Source organism: Lepisosteus platostomus, chromosome 3, assembly GCF_059453375.1.
Source record: "Lepisosteus platostomus isolate fLepPlt1 chromosome 3, fLepPlt1.hap1, whole genome shotgun sequence".
Taxonomy (NCBI): domain Eukaryota; kingdom Metazoa; phylum Chordata; class Actinopteri; order Semionotiformes; family Lepisosteidae; genus Lepisosteus; species Lepisosteus platostomus.
The window spans coordinates 10,013,471-10,040,221 of NC_142613.1; the positions used below are offsets into that span (position 1 = coordinate 10,013,471).

At 40.4% G+C, this 26,751-nt stretch overlaps 1 long non-coding RNA gene and 1 other non-coding gene across 6 annotated transcripts in view; one reads left to right on the top strand and one right to left on the bottom strand.

The window, feature by feature from the left end:
- The window catches only part of LOC148674328 (uncharacterized), an 83,492-nt gene extending 57,431 nt beyond the window's left edge, over positions 1-26,061 (bottom strand). For 3 of the 5 annotated variants that reach the window (XR_015935296.1, XR_015935300.1, XR_015935297.1), the window contains exons 1-3: positions 25,488-26,061; positions 22,633-25,391; positions 14,347-14,435 (exon numbers count right to left, since the gene is read on the bottom strand). This is a non-coding gene — a long non-coding RNA (uncharacterized LOC148674328). The remainder of the gene's footprint in view (positions 1-14,346; positions 14,436-22,632; positions 25,392-25,487) is intronic. The other 2 variants (XR_015935298.1, XR_015935299.1) reach the window with 1 other exon arrangement.
- On the top strand, positions 13,117-13,188 carry trnag-ucc (transfer RNA glycine (anticodon UCC)). The gene has a single exon. It is a non-coding gene; the product is annotated as a tRNA-Gly (tRNA).
- Positions 26,062-26,751: the final 690 nt, after the last annotated feature.

The window sequence follows — 26,751 nt, forward strand, 5'->3', positions numbered from 1 at the left end:
TAATCACAAAACATTTTTTTAAATGTTTCTTGATTTTCATTTCATTATCTCTCTTTAGGCCTGTCATGCAAGCAATGTTATTAGTAAATAAGAGAATTTAAAACTTTCATAAACATCTTTCATCTTGTATCTGTTTTAATGTTGTGTAGTCTTCAGCCGATATATAGTACATTAAATCATTTATGAACAGACACAGCAGTTTTTATTAGTTGAGATTTAATTTCTTGATGGATTGAAGTTATGGACTCATAAATATCTGCACATGTGCTGCTGTGGAGTTTCCTTCTGCTTGTAGTGAATTATTGGCGAAGGCAGCTCACATTAATGTCATACTAAACCACTAAAACTGATGACAGGACCCATTTGACCCCTGCCAATGCACGCACATACATACCTCCTCTTTAATTGAAAATTACGTCTGTTTAATATCTGTGTATACACTACATTAACATGCACACTCACTTTTATGTAAAATGACCACCAGAAAAATCACTAATGAAAAATCACAAGATTACCAAGAAATGCATTAAACTGTCCGACAGGACCAAGTATTCAACCCACATACTGCCACAGACTGAGACCTTAACACAGGTTTTCCACTTACAAAAGTGGAAATTTAAATGTTTTCTGCAGATATCCACATTAATGTGAAATACTGTCACTATTTTCCCACACAGAAACTCCACATCCTTTTAGCTATGTCCAATAATTGTATTTTCTTTAATTCAATTTAAAAAAACTAAATTAAAATCCACGGCTTAAAATAATTTACATGTGGTCAATTTGCACCCTTATTTTCACAACTATGGTAGTTTGGGGTTTAAAAGATAAAGCAATAATCCAGCAGCTTTTAAGTCAGGCAAATATCAATTCCAAAGAAAGAACCAATTTCCATATACTAAATTTCCATTCAGATCAGAAACTTTTATTCAAGAATTTGATGTTTTTTACAGACTAAAGACGTCACTTCAGCATGTGATCGATAACTTGAGAAGACAACAGATGATACAGATGTCTCTTATGTTTCAAGTTTTCAAGCTGTTAAAATAATACAGCAGTTTAGAGTTACACTGATTTATTTTGAGAACTGTCACACTTCCTGTACTGATGGTAATAATAAAGAATTTTATGAATTGCTAAATGCCGCATGTAGTTGTGCAAAAATCCTTTACCACACAACCTTTTTTAAATACCAGATGATAGTATAAACCTCAGCATTAAATCTAGTGTCTCAGTTTCTGTAAAAAAAACATTTCACTAAAATATTTTTAAAACATTCTGTGAATTTCTTTTAACGTGTTATCTCCTTAAAGGGAAGGCAAAGTGAGCAAGATGCAGCTAAAACCAGCAACCAAAAAATAAGCACGTAACCCCAGCAGGAAGTGAATTCATTCTGTAGGAGAACACTAGGAAATCTCACACTCAACCTTATTAATAATTGCCAAGTATTTGGGATTCTTCTTGGCAAACAGCTGAGACCTACATCCCTGAGTAATTAATGCTCTGTCTGTCAGGAATTACTGCTTACACAGCCAATCAGTTCTGAACGCAAAAATCCTCACAGTCATCTCGCCAAATAAATCATCTGCAATCACATTGTGATCTGTGATGGCAACAAAGAATTTAATATGCCAACTACATGTCAACTAACAGAGAAAGTTAAAAAAAGCTTTTCCCGAGTAGGCCTTGACACTTCACGTAAACTACTGAAAAGCCCTGCGGGCACTTCTTTGTGTTTGTGTGAAAGTGTGCAAGGTTTTGATTCTGCTTGTGTTAGTCCATCAAAACCCCTAGTGAGTACATGCTATATGCAGATGTGAGGTATATAATTCTAAATGAATGTATATGTTGATGTTTTGGGGTTTTCTTCCTAACCATTAACTTGTTTTGAGTCATGAATGCCTGTGAATGCTGGTATGAGCATGCACTGGGGACCAATCATCACGCACACAATTGGTTGGTGTGTAAGTTCTGAGCCTCTGAATCTATAACACACTCACACATATAAAGAGAGATGTTTATATATGTATGTAAAGGATAAGAGCCTTGTGTGTATATGTCCATGTGGGTGAGTGCATGGAGTATGTAGGTGTGTACGTGAGAAAAGCTGTCTAGCAGCAACATTACCATTACCACTTTATCATTAAGCTTAGCAAGGTGAGGCTTGGTCAGTCCTTGGATAAGAGACCCCTCAGGAAGACTAGAGTGCTGCAACTGGTGTTGGTGGACCAGTAGTTAGCGCCCTTCCCTCTGGACCTGAATTTCCAAATCAGTGCCCCACAATGGTGTCCAGAGAAACTGTGCCGTAGTACACAGGTGAGATGCAGACTACATTTACTTGGTCATTAAAGATCCTATACCACTTTTTGAAAGAGTAAAGGTGTTAAACCTAATGTCTGCCCTTAATTGTATTATGGGCTTGTGAAAACACACCTTCCTAAATTGGCGCCCATTAATTTTAACTGGTCAACTCATTTCTCACGTCTGCACCCGAACTGCGATGTAGTGGGGCTGCTGGTGCTTATTAGCTGCTAAGTGTCACCCAGGTGGGTGCTGCACTTGGGAGGTGAATGAAATGGGGCGCCTCTTTGTGCTGTGGGATTCTTTGGGATGAGAAGTGCTATGTAAAGGAAAGGGATTAAAAATTATTCAAGGAGCTTGCCCTTCTGTGAGTCTACGTTAATGACTGTGTGTGTGTGCGCACGTGCCATTTTGTCTGTGCCGACTCAAGTTTGTGTGTCAGCCAGCGAGTGTGTGGCTCGGTGCCTTTGTGAGTGTGTCTGTGGGTGTTGGCTGCTCAGACTCCTGTTGGTGAGAAGCACTAGAGAACTATCAAAGGGAAGAAAGACATCAAAGGCGGCTTCCTCCTGCTCCACACACAGGAACATCTCAATAATGACAGCTGACAAGCACCTCCGTAAACATTCCCTAAGATCTTACCAGCGTGAAGTTCCTATTCAGTTCCATTGTGTTCTCTCTTTATTTATCAAAAGTGCGGCCGGCACATTGCAGAGCACTAGAGCTGGTCACCTTACTTGTAAGACACTGCTAAAGGTGGGAGGGGGGTGCGTGGGGGTAAACGGGGGGGGGGGGGGGGGGAGGCTCTTTGAATTCGAATGGTCAATTCTCTTCTTCATTCCTGTCTTTTCATCTGTATTTTTTTTCTTCTCAAAAACATTTTTAGCTCTTCTGGCCCTTCTCTTTCATCTCCTACTTCTTCCTTAAGTAAAGGGCTTTCCCTGCCTCCCCGTCTGTCAATTAGAGTCACCGCTCGGAATCAATTCGCAAATGCAAATGTGATTCAGGGACTATCCTGCTTCGGTTAAACCATTTTCACAACTCAGTGGGCTCGGTTCTTACGTAAAACACTTTTCTGTCCTGCTCAGCACAATGAGTTGAATTTATTTTATGCAATTTATCTTCTTTCTACTACTCTCAGACCTTTTTGCCTATGTTTTTTCGCAAAAAAATCCCCGTTCTACCCCTTTCTAAGCCGAATGAGCCAAAAGAAAGAGAGAAGGCTCTTTATTACCAGAAAGGGGCAGTTAACACTGCTCTTTTGTGACGTGTGGCTAACAAGTAATTGCATTTTCCATCGATAATATATCATATGTAGAGATTCTTTAGAAAACTACAACAAAGACAGGCTTTACACTAATAAAATGCATTTTACACTGTACAAACGGCAAATGTGTATGCTTGTATACAGTTTTTACATTAATTACCTGCAAAAAGTAACCCTCACATCACGTATATACTGTATTAGCATACATTTTGAGCATCGATGTCGTAGAAGAAGTATTTTTTGTTTTATAAACTTTCCTGCTCCTTATGGGACCTTACAGATAATTTAGCTCACGGTTTATGGGGCCATTTCTCGAATTGTCCCGCTGTGATCAAAGGCGCATCTCTGAGACTCACTTCCTCTGTGCACAATGCCTCCTTTCAAAGGTGTTGTCAGGTTCCCCCTATATTTTATATTTTATCTTCTATTTTTTTTCTTCTTATTATTATTCTTTTCTCTCTTCTTTTGTGAGCTGCGTTGTCTGTGGCAGATCACTGCCAGAAGGCATATGGGTGAAAAGGTAATAATTTAAAGGATATCGCAGCTTCATCTCTCAAAAATCACTCTCGCCCAGTCAGAAGGTCCTATGCACTGTACGCACATACAGACATATTCACCACTGTATAAAAGTACATTGAGCAAACACAATCACAAATAGTACGCACTCCTAGACATGAGTGCGTGGATAATATGAGTACAGTTTGTATATATCTGAATCATAAATTCATGCTAGTACAGCAAAAATGTATATGTTCTCAGTGATTGCTGGTCGGGGGGGGAGCTGTTAAAATGAAATTGTAAAATATTTCAAATACCGTATGTGATAGAATGCAGTCAGGATGTTAATGACCAATTCTTACTATTTCACACCTATTATAAACTGTAATAATGAAGATTAATCTCATATTGCAGCATTTTATTGTTGACATGCAACATGTGCATTTACCTCTCACTACTTCCCACACGTAAACAGGACACATGAACAGTGACTGCATTTCTCATGATCAACAACTGGACAATATTAATCTCTCTTCTTATCATTGTGCATAGCATGAACTATAACAGCAATACAGCAATCCTAATCATTCCTAAGTGTTCTTAAACTTCAATGAGTTTCTCAGATTTCAGGTGCCAGAAGAGGGTTTCCCTCTTATCTCGGACTGGTAGCGAAAACAATGTGTGGATTTAAAAAGCAAAGGAAAAGGCAGGGAAGTCCATTTGGCAAACAGGCTCTTTCCTGTTTTAAGTGATGCCTTACTGTAAACATTTTTAATAAGAGGGAAAGACTCTGAAAACAGATGTATGGTACAAACTAACTGAATATCCTTACATACCAGTATACCCTTCTTTATACAGATTTGTACATGCATAGAGCACAGGGCCATACTCATCTGCACACTTTAAACCTTCTTTAAACAACAGGTGATTTTCTGCTACAGACTCTACCCTCATGTATCTTTATAAAGGCTTTCCTTATGCCTCCTAAAACAATAGATTCTCTCTATTGTAACTATAGATGCTGTGGTTACACACATACATAATGGATTTGAATAATACTAGCAGCCTACAATGCTCTCCTAGAGCAGGGGGAAGCACAAATTACAGCAAGGAGTGAGCAGAGCTCCTGGTGCTACTGTATATATACTATCACCAATGATCTTTCAAATAAAAAACAATACAAGAATTACTAACTGTATGGAGACTTGCTCCTTTTTACATCTCTAAAAAAGCTTATGGCTGCACGGTTCTCACAACAGAAGCAGTACGTGTGAGTTGAAAGACACAAACATGCGCACACACACACACACACACACACACACACACACACACACACACACACACTTCACTGTACTCCTAGTTACCTCCATCTACCCCAAGGATTGTCTGGTGTCACATTCAGAACAATCTGAAGATCTCACCTGGAGGCATAACAAAAACACGGCATGTTTCATGTATTAACTCCCCCCCCAAAAGAAAAAAAAAGGTATCATTTCAATTAGGTGGGAAAGAGAAAGGATGGGAACGCAGCCTCGGGCAAGGGATTGGGACAAAGCAGTCGCACCTCGGCCGACTGAAAGAGAGCTCTCTTCCCCTTTGTAGAAGAGGGCTGCCAACAGGCAGGAGAAACAAAAGGCTCAGTAATCTCTCTTGTAGGCTCACTGCCAAGACGTCACCCCCACCCCACTTCCAACAACCCCCCGTGCACTGACATTGACACGACCCCCCCGCACCTCTCCAGTTGTCTCCACTGCTTCACCTGTCTCTTGTCTGCACCAGACCTGACGCACTATCACCTGCCACAGGGGGCAAGCAGTGAGAGAAATACAAATCAATCAGACCAAAACACCATTTATGAAAAACTCAAAATTTTGGAATTGGCTATCAAAGACAACCAAAACCCCTTAGACTCCCCAATCACTGAGCAGGAGCTACTGGACAACCTCCAGGCCCTCAGACCACGCAAAGCCTGTGGCCATGATGGAGTCATAAATGAGATGCTGAGACACAGCAGCCCAAAGTTGCAACAAGCCCTGCTCAAACTCCTCAATCTCATCATGACAGCCGGATGTTTCCCCGAGGCCTGGAACCAAGGACTGATCACGCCCATCTATAAGAGTGGAGATAAACTCGATCCCAACAACTACCGGGGCATCTGTGTGAACAGTAACCTGGGGAAGGTATTCTGCAGTATCCTAAATACACGAATACTGGCCTTCCTTACCGAACACAATGTCCTGAGTAAAAGTCAGATTGGCTTCTTGCCAGATCACCGCACATCTGATCACATTTACACCCTACACACACTGATAGACAAACACGTCCACCAAAAACACAAAGGAAAAATTTTTGCCTGCTTTGTCGATTTCAAAAAAGCATTTGACTCGATTTGGCATGAGAGATTGTTTTATAAACTACTCCAAAGTGGCATAGGGGGCAAAGTGTACGACATCATTAAATCAATGTATTCAGAGAGCAAATGTGCAGTGAAAATTGGAAACAAAAGGACTAAATTCTTCACCCAAGGCCGCGGGGTGAGACAGGGCTGCAGCCTGAGCCCAACACTGTTCAATATCTATATCAATGAATTAGCAGGAATGTTGGAGCAGTCTGCAGCTCCTGGTCTTACACTACACGACACAGAAATCAAGTTCCTGCTCTACGCAGATGACCTGGTCCTGCTGTCGCCCACAGAACAGGGGCTGCAGCAGAACCTGGCACTGCTGGAGCAGTACTGTCAGACCTGGGCACTGACAGTCAATCTGGACAAGACCAGAGTTATGGTTTTCCAGAAGAAAGCCAGACCTCAGGGAAACAGGTACAAATTCACACTGAACAACAACACATTGGAGCACACATCCAGCTACACATATCTCGGTCTCACCATCAGCTCTTCCGGGAGTTTTGACCTGGCAGTGAAGGCACTGAGGGAGAAGGCACTCAGGGCTTTCTACGCAATAAGAAGGAGGCTCTTCAACATCAACCCACCAACAAGAATCTGGCTCCAAATATTTGAAAGTGTAATCCAACCCATTGCCCTATACGGCAGTGAAGTTTGGGGTCCCCTCACAGACCAGGATTACACCCAATGGGACAAACACCCCACAGAAACTCTGCACATGGAGATCTGTAGAATCATCCTCCGTGTGCAGAGAAAAACTCCTAACAACGGGTGCAGGGCCGAATTAGGCCAGTACCCACTATTGATAAACATACAGAAAAGAATATTAAAGTATTGGCTACACCTAAAAAACAGCGACCAAAATTCCTACCACCACAAAGCCCTGCTGAGCCAAGAGCTGAGCCCAAAACAGAGCCCCCTGAGCCAGCTGGTCCTGAGGCTCACCGACCTGAGCCACACCAACACTAACCAGCCTCAGGACAGCACTGCTAGAGCACCACAACCCAGACTCAACCACATCACAGCACAGATCAAACAGCAATATCTCACACACTGGGACACACACACACAAACACAACATAAACTGGAATGCTACAGAACCTTAAACAGACAATACACACTAGCTGAATATTTGACCAAAATAAAAAATAACAAACAGAAACAGACCCTGACGAAGTACAGGCTCAGTGACCACAACCTGGCCATAGAAACTGGGCGACACAGACAGACCTGGCTGCCCAGAGAGGACAGGCTGTGCTCCCACTGCCAGCAGGGAGAAATAGAGACAGAGGTGCACTTCCTACTGCACTGTGACAGATACTCTGGGATTAGAGAAACATTCTTCCCGAAATTCAGAAATCTAATCCCAGAGTTCCCACACCTGCCAAAACCACAACAGGTCCCAATCCTACTGGGAGAGGGAGGAGGGAACTCAGTTGATCTGGCAGCCCAGTATGTGATCTCCTGTCACAGCCTGAGGAACAGTGAGTCCGTCTCCCAATAATGCTCCAGCTGCCTACAGTATGTCAATATTATATAATATGTCTTTGTTGTAAATGTCTGTAACATGTCTGTAGATTTTATTTTACTTCTATTTTTTGTTTTGTTCTATGTTAATTTTATTATTTTTATTTGCTTTGGCAACACTGATTGTACCCATCGGTCATGCTAATAAAGCACCTTGAATTGAATTGAATTGAGGGAGGCAGAGTGTGAGTCAGCGATTGGGCGTGTGTACAGTACATGGGGAGGCAGGTCTTTCTTAATGAGCTGCGATGCCATCCCCTAACAGAGTGCTCTGGCCTCCAGTAATGAGCTCTACATTGAGAGACTTCGATGTTTGGCCAGACAACAGTGTAAAGTTAAGGGTACTGAAGAGAGCAGAGGACACTCACATGACTTTTAATTATCAGAGTCTGACAACAAGGCCTAACCCTACACAACACCTAACAAACTATAATTGTTGAGAAAAATAATGAACACCCTCCCTTCCTCCCATTCACTGTTTTGCACCCCTGCCTCCACTGTCTCACTGTCCTTGCAGCAGCTCCTTGGCACTTTCTGCCTGGCGGGAGAGTTGTGATGGCACTGCCCTGACTATGCCCAGGCTCAGATCCCCTCAAACTACTGTTTAGGCCCTGAGTGAAGTCTCAATCTGCTCACAAACTCAACTGCTCAAAGCAAAGATTTTGACTGAACTTTTTGATTAAGATGTGCGGCCTCAGATTTAAACTCCTTTATAAACTTCAGTTCTAGTATCAGCAAACACCACTTGATGACCAGAGTCATCCTTCGGGCAAATATAATGACAACAAATTATTTGAAATGTTTAGTTTTCGTTAATGCAAGCTAACAGGATTAACTAATGATCTCATCAATGCAGAGATGATTTACGATGCTGAACTGCCCCACCGGCTATGCAAACACTCATTGCATTAAGATGTGGTGCCAACATGGCTTATCAAGATACAGCTGGAAGCATGGTTAATGTACACCTAAACAACCATCCTCTGCGAAGTTCCTGAGTTCCTTCCACACAGAGAAGACTACGTAAGTACACACTGTATCCAAATATAAATGTCTGGTTTTAAACAGAGAACACTACGAGGAGATCAGATACAAAATCTTATATCATATTACTTCAGAAGGAAAAGTAAAACAAACTAGAGCACACAAGGGGAAACTATGTGGATGTGCATGAGAACAGAAGGCACTTCTCTACCCAGGGGGTTGTGGGAGTATGGAACAAGCGACCCAGCCATGTTGTTTAAACTGTTGGTCTAGCTCCTTTCAAGAAACAGCTGGATGAGGTCCTTGGGTCAACTACCTACTAACTGCCTAACAGGGCAGATGGTCTGAATGGCTTCAACTCGTTTGGGATCTTTCTTATATTCTTAGGATACCAAGACTTCCTGCTACATAATTGGGTAATTGAGTAAAATATCTGCTGTTTTCTGCTGATTTGCAACTAGTCATGTCCTATTCCCTCAGTACAAGACCACTCCACATTTTTATCAACTTCCTCTACACTTTTGTATTTCATTTATATGATGTATTCACAGATGTTTTTGCTTGTGACCGATTGCTTTGAAGTGAAAAAAACATTTAGATTTCCAAAACGTGTCTGTTATTTTCTATTTTCAGTGAAAAGTTCAGTACAAATGAATATTTAAAAATACATATGTATTTGCATAAACATGAATTACCCATGCCAGATTTAAATTATTAGTCTGCATATACAGTAGTTCCAGCTGAGCCAACTGTGAATTGGTTCACCAGCAAAAAATAAGTCAGATGTTAACACATTTACATTTTACTTTTAAGATCTAGATGCATCCTGTCGGTGCACTGCTGTCCACTTCTCTTTATTCCTGAAATAGCTTTTATTGATTTTTGTCTCTAGACAATAAATCTATTTATTTTAAAAAAATTGAATTTTGCAGCAAAAAGTTTAAATTATTAAATTAATTATTCTTTTTTTGTAGTGGTAACCAACGTTCTGAAAACTAAAAGTTAAAGACAGTTATTTGGGTTTGACGCACATATTCCGTGTAGCTGTGTCTTTAAGAGGAAATGTCAGCAAGTAAACCAGACAGGACTTGCATATTCATTCTGAGAATTACAACAGACTTAAAACAGCCTGTCCTGTATTTTTTCTTCTCATCCCTGCCATGTGTGGCTCAGATTCAGAGCTTGGAACCCATGCTAAATTTATAAAGGCTTTAATGACAGGTTAACTGAGATGTTTTTCAGCTGGAATGATATTACCCTTTTTTTAGCTAAATTTTTACAGCCTATGCTGACAACTTAATAACCCATCCAGAGAAAGGTCTAGGAGACAGTTTAAACATTGTGGGTTGCTCCTGAAAGGCATCTGAAAGACAGCCTTGTGTGTGTCTATCTGGGTGCACAGTATATACATTGTCACTGATTGTCAGGGTTCATGTACATGTAGACATACAGTGGCTCCAGAAAATATTAATCCCACAACCGATTTGGAAGTCACTAAGTAATACACATTACCATGCTGTACTTTTTATGGCATTTTTTAAAGCGGTTTTTATGGTTCAATTCTTTTCCTGATTTCCTTTTTTCTGTGGCTTCTGAATTGATCTGTACACGTGGTCAATATACAGTTATTTACTATAAATACTTTGGTGAGTCCTAAGAAAAAAACTGCAAAGTTATTCAGCACTATGTTAACTCCTTGAAAAGGAAGTTAATACATGTACTGTGGTGCTCTGTGCTTTCAAGGGGTTTAATTGCAGCACAAAAATGTATTGGTAAAATTATAATATACTCTAAGTAGTTATAATTCTTCTCTGAAGCATTAAAAGACAATATAAGCTGTATGTCATACTCTGATTAATATATTAAGGGAGCAATGCCCAGGTGACCTCTACAGAACAGCTACCCAAAGTAGTTAGGCAGAGGTCAGCATTTTGCATTTCTGCAACGTCCGACAAATAAAAAAGGGGAAAAAAAGCCGTTCTGGTATTACATTGAAATCAGAGGACACCAGCAAAAAAAAAAAAAGAATCAGAAAAACAGAGACTATTCTAAAGACAGAGACAATTCTATAAAGGGCAAGATGGATTTATATGTTACAGTTGCTTCTCAAATGACAGTATTAAAAAAAAGTTTCACCGTCGTGGTAGGCCTGGCAAAGCAGAAGAAATACAACCTAAAATAGAAAAAAGAATGACCATTAAAGACCTTTGAAAAACCTTACCAGTTCCTTGCTATCTACTACTACATATATCTCCCACCCTGGTGTTGTCAATGCAGAGTAAACTATAAGGTTATTTGTTGACCAAGCTGAAAGGCAAGACATTCCCAATAATTAAAACTAAATTACGAAGGCCACTGGTAGGCTACTCCTGAATGTGATAAACATTTTAATTAAACTAAACTAGGGCTATTTATCACTGTGCCGCAACAAAGCCAGGGATCACACAAAAGTACTGATGAAAGGAAAACACTTCCTAGTCTCTGGCATGGTGTTTACCTTGAGGACGTCTGTGTTTTCTACCTCAGAGGGTGTTGCCTTTCTGAAGCAGCTGGTGGGGAGAAGGGAGGAGGACCAAGTCCTTGCTTCTTATTTAAAATCACACATTCGATCAAAAAAATGCCACACACCCACGCAAACAGTACGCACCCACATACATGTACACAGTGTATACGCATTTATATGGGGGCAACTATGAATTAATCTCAGAAGCACTAAGTACACATGGGGTTATGAAAAAGACGTCTGCAGATTTCACACATTTTGACAGTCTGTGTGGTGTCACCTTTCCTATTTTGTCACACGTGAGCACATTTAATTCTGCTAAAGTAATTGTTACCACTTCAGCTATACTAGTTACAGAATGCATCACAGTATTTGTGGGGAAGGAGTTACAGTCCAAGATAGTAAGATTAAGTGCTAGTGTTGTACAAGGAAGTGCAATACAATGGCTGTAGCCAGAGTTTTGAGTACTCAAACACAGAAAGCCAGTTAACTACTCCCTCCCCCTCTCTCCTGTCCTTCATCACAACACATAACATATTATACTGACTGCCATTCGCAATCACATCTTAATATCCCCGGCAAGTTAGAATCTGTGTAAAACAAAACACGATAAGAAAAAAAACACACGAAATTAAATAATAATACAAAAAATCCTCCTTCCATCATCTCCTGTTCTGTCAAATCATTTCCACCAAATCCTTTTTGATACGACATCACAGAACCCAAGTAGAGAAGCTAATCCTTCACATTCTATCACTGTAACCCTTTTATTTTGTCTCCTCCACATTAGCCAGCCTTATTTGCTGATAAAATCTGCCAGCCAACGCAAGCCTCTGTGGATCACACATCAAAAAGCCAAGATCCCCCCCGAGGTAAGAGCATGTCAAAATAATGTGCCTCTGTATCTCTGTGTGGCAGCATCATTTAAAACTTAATTTGATTTTCACTTCGTTAAACGGTGTTTATGGCACAACAAAGCCAGAACTTTTTTTTTTAGAAAAAAAAAACAGGACTTACTGAAGGAAACCTGGCATTAGGTATTGACAGAGAATTAGTGTTGTCTTGCCAAACACGAAGCAAAGAGACTTGGTTAAAATAGTTTTTTTTTTCTTAATATGAAGGGAAAGGCTGCTCAAGAGGTGTCTGTTAATCCACATTCCCAGTATGGACAATACAGTTTCGTTTAGGCAAGGGGAGGAACATTTTCACATCCCCCACACCTCCAGAAGAACCTCATGGTAGTTTATTTTGTTTAGAACATCAATATAATAAGACACATTTTATAGGTCTCTTAACTAGCTGGTAATATTAAGCCTTTGTCATTTTGTCAACAACAATAACTATGATGTTAACAACAGAAGTCACTATTGAATTGAAATATTCTGTATGGAATACATACACTGATTTACTGTTTTACTATCAAGGAAAAAATAAACACCAAATGAATGATTTAAAACCCTTTGGCCAAGCTTACCTTGATGCGACCCAACAACAAGTTCCAAAACATTTGTTCAGGATCACTTTGCAAAATGACTCCAAAGAAATAAACATCAATATTCACAATTCATTACCATTAAAGTAGTTGGACTAAAAAGAGTTCACCTCCCTACCTTCATGAGGATGATATTTAAATTGTGTGCGTTGGTGGTATAGTGGTGAGCATAGCTGCCTTCCAAGCAGTTGACCCGGGTTCGATTCCTAGCCAATGCATTGGTGAACGTTTTTTAGGTGATGTGTGGGGAGCGTTCTGGCGCACTATGGCTGCTGTCGCATCATCCAGGTGGGGCTGCACATTGGTGGTGGTGGAGGGGAGTCCCCATTACCTGTAAAGCGCTTTGAGTGGAGTGTCCAGAAAAGCGCTATATAAGTGTAAGCAATTATTATTATTATTATTATTATTATTATTATTATTATTATTATTATTATTATTAAAAATGCATTCACAAAGCACTAAGCTTTGAGTTTTTTTTAAGCACTTGGAAATAACATATTTTATTGCTTTCCTTTCTGTGTTAATTTTAGGCATTAACAATAAACCACAGAGAGGAGCATCAGACAGTCATGGCAGAAAATGGTACTTTCTGCAGCTTTACAGGAGGAAAACACTGAACCATAGCTGTAATAATTCCACTTGCAAAAAATATTTTCCACACCAATTAAATTCAAAATAGACAGGTTTTCACATTTTTGTCCTTCTGTTTTCTTGGTTGTCAAGAAATATGACAACCAGAAGCCTTCTGGATAAAAAACATGGATGTTTGTGAGGCAAAGTCTTCATCCTATTAGGAAATACATAAAGGAAACTGAATAGTACTCATCAGAAAGATGGTTTTACGGGAGTATAGGAGGGTAAGAAAGTGCACATTTTTCAAGTTTACCATTAAAACACGTCTGCCTTCACAGGTTGCAGTGCAATGTGGTTAGGGGACTGTACTTGAGCCCAGAGGGTTGTGGGTTTGAGCCTTTGCTACCCTTTGGCAAGATACTTTTCTTCACTCAAATTGCTCCAGTTAAAGCCCTGCTGTATAAATGGGAACTCTCCACGCAATCGTTGTACATGAAAATTTGTTCTCAATTGACTTATCTAGTTTAAAAAAGGATTTAAAAAAAGCCTGTTTCTTGCAGGCAAGCAACAGAGTTTAGAGTATGGCCTATTTTGTCTGACAGCTCTTCGCCAGAGCTAGTGAATGTGCTACCACATTGAAAAAGATTTCCTTTATTCTGATCCCAAACCCATAAATGTGTGTTCCAGGAAGCATCGTTAGATAAATCCCCAAATCACCTGTAGCCTTAAGGATCACAAACCTTAATAAGTGCTCTACCCTTTTTATTTAGCTTCATAATCCTAGAGTAATTTTCAGTACTTACCAACTGACACAGGTTCTTCAGCACACAAAGAATGAATGACACGTCAAGGCAATTAGGGGATCAGAGGGTTCAAAGATACTAGGCCAAGCCTAAAGGAGAAAAGGCACAACAGAAACATGTTTAAAAGGAAAAATATCCTGGGAAGGCATTGTGGATAATTATACAGCAAGAGCATCACAATGAAAGGGAGAATTATTATAGCTTCTTATAGGTAAACTACATCAATGCAAATAAAAGCACTGAGTAAAGAAAAAAAGAAGATTTTCACACACGTCTCTTTAATTATGTCTTCATTAAAATATATAAATAATGACCTGGTTAATTGGAAATAACCATATTAGCCTCTGTGATTCACAAAATGTATTTTTATGGGCTGTTCGGAATTTGCATAGGCTCCTACTCTAGTCTTAGGGTTTTCTTTCGAGCAGCTTTATGAACTCATTTAGACACTTTGCTTTCAGAAACTATACTTACATCTAATTACAGCATACGCGACTTTCCAATCCATCCGAAACCTAAGTGAATCATCCCAGGCACTTTTGGCCTGAACAGGTATGTCTTAAAGCAGGGGGCTGCTTTTGTGAAATTAAACAGGCATACATGTTGCAACAGGGCAGTAAAATGTCAGGGCAGAGGTGATTGTGAAGAGGATTAGAACTGATCTGGAATTTGTCCTCCACTCTTGTCAATCACCAGACAGAGCAGTGACAGCCCTTTCTGACAAGGCAGGGTCTGTAATGTATCATGAGTACACGGCAAACACTGCTATCGCACCGATCCCCGCTTCAGGCCTCGAAACAGTTCTGGCCATTATGCTTCTTCTGACAGCACACCTCACCCATTTACACCAACGAAATCTGCCAGCACTCAGAACAGGCCTGTGATGGTGGAGGAGGGGGTTGAGGAAGGGTGAGGAAGTCAGTAACAAAGAAAGTTCTAAGGCTCTCGGGCAAGATAAACCAGGTTAATGGATTTCTTTTCATGCCGTAATTGCATTTTTGCTTAATTTAACCTTTTAAGAAATGCAGTAACATGACCAGATGACGTCTAAAAGCCCAGCAGCTCATTAACCGAAAACACCATATAATCCACTGTATAGCGGATCAATCGTTAATTTAAAATTTCATAGGTGCAGTAAACGCGATTAACATGTTTCAACAATCTCAAAATGAATGAGTTGAATGGCTCACAGACACGCAAAGAAGGCCAAGAACCCTGCATGAAAATAACCATTGCATGTGGTAAAACATGGGTTTGTGTCTGTGTAGCAAAACAATCGTTTCTAGTTGATTATTTTGGGCTCTTTTTTCTGGAAGCACATTTCTTAAATGCCTGCTTTATTTAGTCCCTCCGAACTAGTGAGTTTATCTATGATAGACAAAGAGATGACATTGTGGGTCTTTTAGTGGGAGCTGGACCACAATGAAAGATTGTGACTTGCAGGTAAGAGGTTTGTGTTATATTCATGTTTCTTGTGCACTTGGTGCATCTTTGTGTGTTCTATTTGGTACTCCAGAACATTTCCCCACTTCCTACAGTTTTATAAAGCCAAGCGTTGACCCTGCTTCACTTTCATTCTTGTTTTCCTAGTTAAGTCAGAACGTCAGCTGAACTCAAAAACAAAAAGTGTGTGATAGCCTCAATTTTCACTAAAGATAGGAAGTCAGAAGACGTTTACAACACAGAGAAAAAGCACTTCTTATTTTTTTACATTACAGATTGGCAGTCACTGTTCTTGAAAAGAGCAGAAAAGGCTCCTGTAATAATCATAAAATCATAAAAATTTCAAAGATTTCAAAGGACTGCAAATGCAAAACGCAGAAACTCTTGTTTTAAAAGGCATGAAGATAAAGCTGATGCTTTGTGTTCCCATATAACAGCAAAACTGAGAATGGGTGGTTTCTCAACTTTTTTTCATTGATATTTGCTTGGAAATTTTTGGCTTCTTCTAAAAAAAGGTTCTTTAGAACCTTGTGCTTTGGAAGTAAGTTGTCTAGTGAACAAAAGAACGAGCTCTTTTCTTTCAAACTTTTCATAAGCTTTAATCAGATCGTTCTGAAAAAAAAACAGATAACTCTACTAAACCTTTGTTTTTCAGATATACATTTACCATGCTCTATGGCTGTAATATGACTGTAAAACACTTTGAAGATTGGGATCGTCACACAAAGGCTCTCCCTGAAAAAGAAACAAACAGAAGACTTCCCAGATCTGACCTTAGTTTAGTCTAGCCATAGGTTTGTAGGCTGCATTAAGGGTCTGAAGTCCTGATTTGATTCAGAAAGACTGAAAGAATTCCAGGCAAGATAAGATAAACTATATTATCTCTAGTGCAGTCCAAACCATGATTTAGATATGGTGTCTGAACCCTTAACATCTCCACAATAGTTCAGTCCACACTAGATTGTCTGAATTCAGTGCCATACCAGAACCAGTCCAAAGCAGGGAAACTTGTAGCCCTCTCATCCCAAAGAGAACAGGAGGTCCTCCCCTCTGGTCCAGATGACCCATAAGCATTCTGGTACACAGTGATCAAGTTGACCCATTGTCATTGCACCAATCCTAAAATTTCTGAAAACATTTTATAACATAACATGTGTTTTTGATTTCTGATACTCAATCAGCTTGGTTTCTTTACATCTTGGGTAACAGCTGCCACTCCTGGAAGGGGAGCGTGTGAAAGGGCAGATGAGCACAATTTGCCCCGCCCACCCACCCATCTCCCAGCATGCCAGCTTTGCAACACCTGACAAGCACACTGGATCACAGATCCAACACGAGCTCAGAAAAATCTGACTTCCTGCTCACTGGGACCAGTTTGTTTCTTTTTACTCTCTTCACTTTGATGTTCACAAGAGCATTTTCAGCGTCATACAGTACAGTAGTTTTCTTCTACCTATTTTGTCTCCTCTTTCACTCTATCATGTTATCTCTATCCCTTTTTCCGACCTCTCTGACCCTCTTTATTCTGTATATTCAGCAGCCAGCTTGTTCATGTAAGTGCAATTGATTTCATAATGATTTACTGCATTTATATATATATATGCTGGGCAAGAAAAGTTTCATAACTTAACACACACAGTTATTTTGTTCTGTGCACTTCCAACTTTATTATGCTTGATCTTTTTTATTTTTATTTTATTGCTTTCTTTATGTACAAGCAATATACCGGGAATCATAGAAACTATCACTTGTAACTGTAAGAAGTTCACAAAGTTATATATGTTATTTTTCATCAAATTTCTGTCTGAGGTCTTAGACACACATACCTATTCACTGGTCTCTGAGCCCTAGTTACAACATGTTGTCCAAATTCAATCCATAAATGTTCAATAGGCCCAACGTCTGGCTAGCAGGGTATCCTCAGTCTAAAGGTCACATTCTGATCCTACAAGAAATCTGCTTTCACATGAGCAGCACGAGGACATTCAGAGTCTGGAATGGTGTCACATCACAGTCAATCCACAGAAAAGGCAGCTAGTGAGGTCCCAGGAATTGATCAATATAGCACCTTGCAGCCAGGCTGCAATCAATCACTACAAGTGGAGTGTTATGGAGAACACAGAGGGAACAGAAGAGGTGCTCATGCAGCTCTCCATTGGTGTTAGTGGGGCCAGCAGGGGGCGCTCACCCTGCAGTCCATGTGGGTCCTAATGCCCCAGTATAGTGATGGGGACACTATACTGTAAACAGGCGCCGTCTTTCGGATGAGACGTAAAACCGAGGTCCTGACTCTCTGTGGTCATTAAAAATCCCAGGGCGCTTCTCGAAAAGAGTAGGGGTGTAACCCCGGTGTCCTGGCCAAATTTCCAATTGGCCCTTACCAATCATGGCCTCCTAATAATCCCCTTCTATGAATTGGCTACATTACTCTGCTCTCCTCCCCACTGATAGCTGATGTGTGGTGAGCGTTCTGGCGCACTATGGCTGCCGTCGCATCATCCAGGTGGATGCTGCACATTGGTGGTGGTGGAGGGGAGTCCCCATTACCTGTAAAGCGCTTTGAGTGGAGTGTCCAGAAAAGCGCTATATAAGTGTAAGCAATTATTATTATTATTATTATCCTTGAGTGTGAAGATCACACTGGCTGTGCGATATCCTGTCCCCAGAAACACAACCCAGATCCTGAGACCCAGTCAGAGAATGATGTGGAAAATGTGGTTCTTTGAGTGCAGTATGCGTCTTGCTTCAGTCTACAGCTCCATAATAAATTAATGAATTGCCTTTCTATAGTGCTTTTCATCCCAAAGTGTTTTATACTTCATCTACCAGTATGATTAATTTCAATCTCCACCTGGATGACCAGCAGCCCCCCTACATAGCAGCTCGCGTAGGGAAGAAAAAAATTTTTACCATCTGAATTAAGGGGGAATGGTACATATGCCAGAATGTAACAAGTAGTCAGTCCTGCCCAGACCATCATACTTGGAAAATCTCACTAAATTTAGCAAAAGTGCTGTGATTTGTGGTCTTCGAGATCATGACCTATCGTTGACATAATGTCTTAGGCTATAACATCTTGCCAAATTAGAAACTGCTGGCTGTGAACAGTAGAAAATGACACTGCATTTATTTAATCCTGTCTCCAACATACAGTACCAATGACACAAAAGTGTTATTCTCTTGACAAGTTGAGTGTATCGGTTACTGTCTGTGTTTCTCTTTCTTGACATTCAACAGGTTAAATCACCTCATTGCACGTGCCCAATCAACTCTCTCACTACTGATCTGGTCATTATGCAGTTACTCAAGTGTATCACGGTCTGTCACAAATGATCAATTACTCACAATGTTAACAAAAACATTTAATCAATATCCACATTTTGCATACTTTATTTTTCTAAAAACATACATGAATATATACAGTAGTGTTCAGTACATTTATACTAAGAAGCATTAGAAACCCAACAAATGTTATTGGTTCCAATATTTAATTGTTACATTTTTAAATCCTCTCTGTAAACGTACAGCCCTATAAAAATCCTTTCTAAAGATCTTGCTCAGAAAAGGCATGTAAACATGCTGCCAGGGAAATTTCTTTGTACTTCACTACAACTCAAGCCAAAGAGGATAACACTAGATCAAACATTATATTAACGGCTTTATTTATAGAGGCCCAGCTTGTAGTTACACCTCTGTTTTGTATTAAGTATATGTTATTTCTCAGAGTTCAGTCAAATTAAATGAAACCTTCTGTTTGATAAACATCAAATGAGTGCAAAATCAAAGTTCTTGGTATTCCAAGTTCTTATCAAATAAAATACCATGCAAAGGCATCAGAGGTGGCAACTTCAATGGAAAAATACAGGGCTGAATTCAGGAAAACATTAACCTTTCAAGTCTTTATTTGGTAAGAAACACAACCAACAAACATATACCTCCCTTGCATAACTGCTGTCCAATTATGAACATTTGGCATGTTTAGAGCTGTGGACCAGGTCACGTTTGGTGAACTATGTTGATTTTAAGTTTCACTGCTTATAAACCAAAGCCTCGTAAAGCACTGGAATGGACAGCAGTTAATGATATTAGGGGTAATGTAGTATACAACAGCGAAAAGATTACTGTTCAAAGACAGTTATGTCAGCAGAGGGGGAAAGAATGTGCAGTCTCAGTTTTTCCGGTTTGAGAGCAGGATGCAGAGGAGAGGTGTAAGCACAACCAGAATGAGGCAGGGCTTGGGGCAGAAAAATGGAGACCGCCTGTGAATGTACTGAACAGACTCAGAACTCCACATATGGGAGTGCATGTTTCAGTGTGACTTTTGAATTTGGAGGCATTGTGATTTATGTCTGGCAAACTTTGATCTTCTAAAAGGCTTTAAGATTTACACGACAATAATTCTCCTGGCCTGCGCTTAAATAAATGATGTGTTGGTGGCAACCATCCAGGATAGATTTTAATAGACTGCTTCAAATACAGAGGAGAGAGAGCAGCTTTGGAAGAAAAGACTCACACAAGAAGCCCCATATCCATTTGATGAGGAGTTATACAGGACAGCCATTGAGGTTATGAAGAAAGAGGAATTGAAGAGGCCTGAAGGAAATAAAGCAATTGTACCTCTATAAGTTTCTTTATGTGAATAATAAAAAACAAGGTCAAATTAATCCCATGGATACGATCCTGATTTTAAAAAGATACAGAAAAACAAATTGTCTTAGTATACATTTGTTGTGGTATCTATCTTTGATTGTGTGGTGCAAGTTTAAGGATTGGCACGGCACAGTGCAAGATACGAGTTGTGTTCCTACACATAACCTTTGGCCGTGTGTGTGTGGACTTTGACAGCACGCATGTGTATCTGTGCTTGGAAATGCTGGTGCAAGCACATGTGAATATGAAGCCGTTTGTGTGTGGGTGTGGTAGTGAATGTGGGTAATCGTATCTGTAAAAGTGTCTCTTTGTGTAGTGGGGTGTGTGTGCGTGTCTTTGTGAATCTGGGCGATCGCCTGCATCGAGTGATGACCTCCAGTACTTCAAAGAGGAATCTCCCGTCTTGGGCGCGGTTGGTAATGACAGGCCTCTGACAGAGACACCTGTACTGAGGTGTTCCTGACACTCCCACTGTGCCCATCAGTATCTGACTACAGAGGGAAAGCATTCCCCCACACTGTCTGAGACACCTACAGCCAGATCAACAAACAGTTTTAGTATGGGAACATGACACCCTATTTATTATCCAGTGAAACATTTCCCAAACAACAAAACTGCTTGCATATTAAAACCAGAAAGAATAATGTAATGAAAAACATTCCCAGTCAAGGGGCAAATAATTATAAGAAACTATGTTCTCATGAATAGTTTTACATTTCACATTTTTATTAATTTTCCCCTAACCCTGTTTCGTTTTGACAGAATTAAAGACTATTTCTCTATTTACAGGACCTTAGTTCCTAATTTGTACATTTTACTACTCACTAAATTTAGAAATAAAGAAGTGATTTTCCTCAACTGAAAAAAGGTAGTGACAAATCTCAGATTTACAGTAAGCCGTGATTTTTTTGTACAATCATCCATCCATTCTTTTTCTACCTCTCCAATACAGGATCGCGGAGGAGAAGCCTATCCCAGCAAGTCAAGGGCAGAAGGCAGGACACACCCTGGACAAGACGCCAGTCCATCACAGGGTACACTCACACTCACGCCAGGGCCAATCTTCCCAGAAGCCAATTAACTAACCAGCACGTCTTTGGACTGTGGGAGGAAACTGGAGCAGCAGGAGGAAACCCAGACGAACATGGGGAGAACAACTTATCTCTTTGTACAATCATATGTATTAAAAATGATTATTTACAAAAATAAAAACACATCAGAAGACTTTGGACAACTTTTTCCACTAAGAAAAAAATACCCTTATAGCCAACTAGTGAGCCCGCACTGCAATTTGTGGCACTTACTGAACACATAGAATAAGAAACCTTGTCATTTTATTACATATGCTAGGAGCTTTGAAATCATAGGCTCAGTGAGCTCATAAAGACGGTCATCTGGAATGAATAACAAATATTAACTTTGTACTTTTGTCCCTGTGGTTTTGATATCCACACTGAAGACAGAAAGGACTTTAATTCTTCAGTGGACTAATAAGACCCGCAGAGCTGCTGTATGATATACTCAACCTGCTGCATAGATTCTGTGACAGTGTCAGACTGATTATAAACAGGAAGACAGACTCAAGAGAAGACACCCAACAGTCCTCACTGGCATAGCCAAAAAGTCATGAACGACCCCCTTTCAAATTAGAATTTAAACCCGGTAAAAAAAAATGGAAACCTCAACAGCTCCGAGTGTCTTTCTTTCCTGCTTTCTCCTCTCTCTCTTTTACAACAGGGACTGCCTGTCAGGCAAGAATGCCTCTCCAGCTGTTTCCCTGGAATGGATGACCGTCGCCAGGCTATAGATTTGGTTTTAATAACAGTTAGCACAAACACTGCAAATTTACGGCTGCAAGTGAGAGTTTTTGAAAAGACGTCCAACTTCACCAGGGCTATAATTTTTTCTTTCTTTCTCTCTCTCTCTTCATCCCTCGACACCACAGCAGCTGTTTGCACTCAGCTTAGACCTGACATGGTACTTTGAAATAGCAATCACTGTATTTATATGGTAGGGAGGACTCATAAATGTGTCAGTGGAGGAATATACGACACCGTATTTCACATTTTTTCTATTTTAAAACAGTGAGTTATGACTACAGAAATGTGTACCCATTAAAGGTGATATGATGTATTTTCTGCCTTGTTCAGTAGCTCATTCATCAACCCAGACAATAAAGAAAACTGCACTTACTTCTTCCCCCTCTCTCTCTCTCCCTCTCCCTCACTCTCTCTCTCCTCCTGTCGTCCGTAATTTATGATGCCCCCAGCACGGTAACCTTTTGGCAGGCACTGCAGAAACAGCTTGCACTGTTAGCAACTAAATAACCTTTTATAAGGTTTTAAATGCGCTGCTACAGTCTCAATGCACTCGCAGGGATCGATTCGGTGGCGAGGATGGCGCGAGGCACAGGAAAGAAGGGAAAGCGGGGAGAAAAATTGTGCAGCCGAAAGATGAGGATAGAAAAAAAAGAGAGAGAAAAGAACAGGCCTGAAAGGGGCTTGGAAGCAAACATGATCTATAGTCCGATCAATAAAACCATATAGATTGTTAGGGGATGTTGTTAATGATTTTTGCTAGACATCATCTTTCACCGCGCTGTTCTTTGTCTTGTTCTGTTGTAGGCAGTAAGAGGATTAATTGACCTGACGAAGCAGTGGCTGGGGGCTGCTGGGGAATATTTTCGTGTGACACTATCCAATGCTTGCAGAAATTTACTGTGGCACAAAGGTCTAGGTGAAGCAGCGAGCTGTTTCACTTTCTAGGGCAAGAGCAATCAAGGGCTTCTGCAGCAGGTTTTCTTTTTAATTACACTGGTTTATGAATTCCTTTCTTTGCTGGTGGAAATCCTATACCTTCTCAGAGAACAAACCGGGCCCTGTCACACTGATGCTCATGTCTTATTCATTGTTTATGGTCGTTGCAGATGAGTGCTCTTCTCTAAAAATGCCAACCCCTTTAACCTGATTATCTGCTTATTAGGATATCAGTAGCAATCACACAACTCTGAAAGAGAGCTTCAGACGAGTTACCATCAACAGTGTAGCACATTTATAATAAAATATCAGAAACTGATCTGCAATTTACATTTGTGGATTTATTAAGTTAGGATATTTGAAAAATGAGACACCAAATATGGTCTTACATTGTCACATTTCTGGCCATGTTTGTCTAAGAGCACGTGGTTTTATGACGCATATATAACTCCATATGGTAAAGATTGACCAATATTTTGTAAGGATTTTACTTATATGAAAATGAAAATACAAACGATTTTATACGTAGCTGTCCATGCAACGACTGTGTCTTCAAACGATTTGCCAGCATGTTTTATATCAAAGTCTACAATGCAGAGAAAGGGCTTTCAGGCCTTGTTTTATGTCTTAAAGCAGTGAGTCAGTCTTGTTTTCAATATCAACATTATTTAAAGTCGTTACCGGACGTTTTAAACAACGTATTACGTTATTAAGCAACAACTCACTTAGACGAGGAAAGTGTTTATTATTCCTAAATTTACAAATAAATAAAACGCAGTTTTGTTATTTAACTACCTACACTCTGTCCTTAAGAGCAATCTTTGGCTACTTTGTAAGCCGACCTCATGTGAGAATCAAAATAGAGTGACGACGTGTACAGACTTACCTATCACATTGAATAGACGGCCAGGTACGTAGCGACGCAACCTCCCCCTCCTCGCCCCGTTCCGATGACGTGGCACGACCACGACCACGACCACGAGCTCCCAAAGCGCTCGCCAAGCTCGCGCACCTCGCAAGCCTTAAAGCGCCGGTGCGCGCACCCCGTTGGCCACGTGACCGAGAGAGTGGGTTTCAGCGTCCAAGATTCAGTGTAGAAACCCCAAGTGGAAAGTGCGTGGGGGGTGGTCCCCTCTGCGGATTTATTAATACACAAACTCATATACATAATTCACGCTCCATTGAAAAGGAAATGTTTCCTGTTTTCAGCCTAATTAAGCAGTCCCTGATTTATTGCCGGGACACCGACACAGTCGGGTCCCAACCCAAGGAAAAGAAACCTAAGGCGCCCTTTCAGCTCATGAAACGGGGCCTTTCTTAGCCCTAAAAAATGAAATGCACACATAAAATAATATATACACAGCATATCAAGGGATAGTTCATACAGGGCCAAGGAAGGAGAAAAGATTATATTATCGTTATAGGCTTTCATCTTTTATCTGGAGTGAATTCCACGCCAACATTAACAAGAAACAAGGTAGGTCGTTATTCTTTAGTACAGCCGACAGCCCTCCTCAGACTGCAGTCAGCCACCATGTTATTTATATCACTTTTGTGTATTTAAAGAGTTTTGCTTTGGAACGAAACTGCCAAACGACAATAAAAAAAAGAAAGCAAAAGCAAAAAATCTATATAGAGAGAGAACATTAATCATCTTTTATATGGTATAATCCTAATAAATATAATCCCCCAAAAATGTTGTTAATGAAGCTTAATTCTGCTCTGGAAAGGTTTATTGATTTTTCCAAGCATTCTTAATAAATCCAACGTGTATATAAATTACGACCTTGGCAGCTATCAGGTTGCCTTTCGTTTTAAGCACGTTACATTTTCTATATGAGCTGTAACTGCACAAAGAGCAGCTCTTTGAGAAGCGTCTTATACAATCTTCCGTGATATGTTTTTGTACTTCCTTGCAGTATACCGGCTGATTTGGGGGGTGGATTCAAAACCAACCATTTCTGTTGAATACGCCGCCCTTAAACGGGGATCTGCATTTCAACCATACCGAGGGAACACCTGCGCCAAACGCGAGAACAAGCCGGCGCGGCTCGAGTATCAGACAACTTGCACGGGACTCTCTCGCGGCAGAGCCCGCGCGGCGGCACGCTCCCCGCCTGTTCGGCTCCGCAGTCCCCTCTCCGCGCAGAGCCGCGATCCAGTCCGGGATTTCCGCCGCGCTGCCCTGACCCTAAGCTGTCAAACACGAACCGTGAGATTAATGGGGTGGGCGGTTCGGTATAATAATCGTTTGTTTGATGTGACAAGCTTGATAGGCGTTGATTTACTTACAGACTGATAGGCTTTTAATTGAGCACCGCCATCCCTCGTCACATCAAAGGCATAGCGACTGACAAGGGGCCCCTTTTACTCCCAAGTCGGCGATGACTGACAGATCCGCTGTGTCTAACTCCTTTTTTTCCCTTCTCTTCTGTATTTCCTTCCTCTTTACTTGAGAAAGCAGGGCTGTCGCTGTTTTTTTCTTCCCGAGCTTTGGCGAGGGGCAGGCTGATTTTTTCCGTGGATTTCCGAAAGAGCGACTGACGGGGACGACAACTCTTTAGAGATTTAGTATATGTGGGTCGCTGTTTTTTTTCCTCCCCAAGATGATAAGAAATGTGTTCTGATGTGTTGAGCTTAAACAGGGAGCCTGGGAGGTCAGAAGCGTCATTGTGCTTCTATTTAGTATTTCTTTTAAACTCGTATACCAGCAACGGTTTCTAGATGCAAAGCACAGGCAGCTTTTAGTATTTTTTTTTCTCAAATATGTGCGGACAGGAATCTGGACTGCCAGCGCGCCTGTAGGGGCAGTGAAGAGGATTTTGTTTCGTCTCTAAAATTATTTTGTGCGTTTAATAAAAGAAAATGCTTTTGCTTTTGCAAAGTCAGTCAGTAGAAATTGTACATAAAGCCGGTCAGCAGAAGGTCATGTCGATATCTCATATGTGCTACTCACGCTCGATTTCTTCAGGTTTGAATCGTCTTTGATTCTGAATAAAACAAATCTTTGACGCTAGTAACTGGGTAGGCTGACATCGCTGTCCTGTAAAAAAGTTTTGACCTGCGTGTAAAATAAAGATAAAACGCAGCGTATCAAGAATTCCTCAGGAAGTGATTGACTTAATGTGTATGAAACGCCGCTGATGTTCATGAGTTACATGTGGTCAGTTATCAGAAAAGTGTTTCTATAAGATTACGGTTGTGTGTTGCCGAAATACAGTACTGTACTCAGTGGTTTGCGTATGTTTTTTCCGCCTTGCGTTTATAACGACTTACTTTTTAAAGATCTACTTCACTGGTCAGAATTCCCACCTTTCCTGGGATTTTTGCATGGGATGAAGAAACATCTGCTTCACCAGGGGTAGTTTTGTGGTTATTTTTTTTTTGTCTCAAAATCAAAAACATGACTACTGTTTTGTTAACTTTAATATGGTAGAAAGAATGAAATGTAAAATTTGCAGCAGTCAGTTTCAGTATATCTTATGGAAATAAACTTACAAACAATCATGAGAATGGACTAATATGTAACATAACATCTATATGTATAAACATGTAT